Here is a 2,218-nt window from a genome sequence, read left to right on the forward strand (position 1 = left end):
AATGGCATGATCTCGGCTCACTGCAACCTCTTCCTCCTGGATACAAGCGATTCTCTTGCCTCAACCTCCCGAGTAGCTGGGGTTACTGGCGCGTGCCACCATGCCCGGCTAATTTTTATATTTTTAGTAGAGACAGGTTTTCACCATGTTGGTCAAGCTGGTCTCCAACTCCTGACCTCATGATCCTCCTGCCTTGGCCTCCCAAAGTGCTAGGATTACAGGCATGAGCCAACGTGCCCGGCTCAAGACCTACTATTTTTAAGATAGCAGTTCTCCTCAAATTAATTTATGTATTTAATGCAATCACCACCAAAATCTGAGTCAGGGCTGGGCACAGTGGCTCACCCCTGTGATCTTAGCACTTTGGGAGGCCGTAGGAGTCCCAGCTCCTGGGGATGCTGAGGCAGGAGAATCGCTTGAACCCAGGAGGCGGAGCTTGCAGTGAGCTGAGATTGTGCTACTACACTCCAGCCTGGGTAACAGTGAGACTGTCTCAAAAATAAATAAATTAATTAAAAGTCATATTTTTAAAAAGTCAACTTTTTTTTTTTGCAGAAATTTATTTTCTGATTCTAAAATTCATATGAAAATTCAAGGGACCCAGAATAGCTAAATGACCTCAAGAAAGAGGAACAGAATGGAGTGGAGCTCAGTGCTGTGGGAGGGAGCGAAGCTGAGCAGCTGGGTCAGCCTGGCCAAGCCAGTGAAGCAGAGACATGGGTCAAGCAATCGTGAACATGTGCTGTTGACACATTAGAGACTTTTCTCATCATGGTTGATGAACATATACCAGATTTTTCAAGTATAAAGGATGAAACTATTTATTGGAAGGAAATGTCCTTGAAGCATAAACATATCTTCCAGGAAGGTTGACATGAGCTAGTTGAATTTCAGGAGGGAAACAGAGAATTAGAAGCAGACTTGGCAGCACAATTAGTACAGCCTGAACAAAGAAATAGAGACTTGCAACTTGATAGCCAAAGACTGAAATATGAAGTGGAGGCATTAAAGAAGAAACTAGAACATCAATATGCAGAGCTACAAGCAGGCCTCAATATTAGATGATTTAAGTCAGATGTAGGCCATTAAGGTGTGGTTGCTTAAGTACGTGAGGGAGCCAGAACAGGCCAGTGATGACATGAGCAAGCAAAAAGGGCAACAATAGTTTCATTAAAAGACTTTGGTTTTCTTTTCTTTTTTTTCTTTTTTTTTCAGACGTAGTCGCTCTGTCACCCAGGCTGGAGTGCAGTGGTGCGATCTCGGTTCACTGCAACCTCTGCCTTCTGGGTTCTCCATGTTGACCAGGCTGGTCTCGAACTCCTTCTTAAATGATCCACTGCCTCAGCCTCCCGGGATTACAGGCATGAGTCACTGCACCCGCACTTCACTGGAAGACTTTGAACAAAGGCTAAATCAGGCCATTGAACGAAATGCATTTTTAGAAAATGAGCTTCATGAAAAGGAATGTTGTCAGTCTCTGTACAGAGGTTAAAAGATGGAGCAAGAGATTTAATGGCAAGAACCAGCAGTTCAGGAAAGGAAGTAACCAGAAAGTTGGCTCCTACTTCTCCAACTCTAGACAGTGAAAAGACAACCTCCATTGTCCAAGGATCACTCTTCTGGCCAGCCACTCCTGTTGGCAAAGGAAAGGAAAAGAGTTTTCCTTCCCGAAAGCTATACCAAATGGTTTTGGTAGCAGTCCACTAACTCCTTCTGCTGGGTTATCAGCATTAACCACCATGGGGGATTTCCTAGGAAAATTAGGGACTTTGCCATCCTAATTAGCAGTTTGCAGGAATTTTGCAAAGGACCAAAGGTGAAAATCTATATTTCAGGAAATGTTAACCATGGGGGTGCTGAATGCCAATGGCACAACATTCTCCCAATAGGATGAAGGGCAAGAAAAAGTCATATTTCCAGCCAGGCGTGGTGGCTCACACCCGTAAACCCAGCACTTTGGGAGGCCGAAGCTGGCAGATCACCTGAGGTCAGGAGTTCAAAACCAGCCTGGCCAAGACAGTGAAATCCTGTCTCTACTAAAAATACAAAATTAGCTGGGCATGGTGGTGGGCACTTGCAATGTCGGTTACTCAAGAGGCTGAAGCATGAGAATCACTTGAACCCAGGAGGCGGAGGTGGCAGTGAGCCCAGATCGCATACTCCAGCCTGGGTGACAGAGGTGTCTCAAAAAAAAAAAAAAAAAAAAACAAATCCTGCT

At 44.9% G+C, this 2,218-nt stretch overlaps 1 pseudogene; it reads left to right on the plus strand.

Annotated features, from left to right (window-relative positions):
* Positions 1-670: 670 nt before the first annotated feature.
* On the plus strand, positions 671-1,889 carry LOC101047033 (nuclear distribution protein nudE-like 1; annotated as a pseudogene).
* Positions 1,890-2,218: the final 329 nt, after the last annotated feature.

The sequence above is a fragment of the Saimiri boliviensis genome, chromosome X (genome assembly GCF_048565385.1).
Source record: "Saimiri boliviensis isolate mSaiBol1 chromosome X, mSaiBol1.pri, whole genome shotgun sequence".
In the NCBI taxonomy this organism is placed as follows: Eukaryota; Metazoa; Chordata; class Mammalia; order Primates; family Cebidae; genus Saimiri; species Saimiri boliviensis.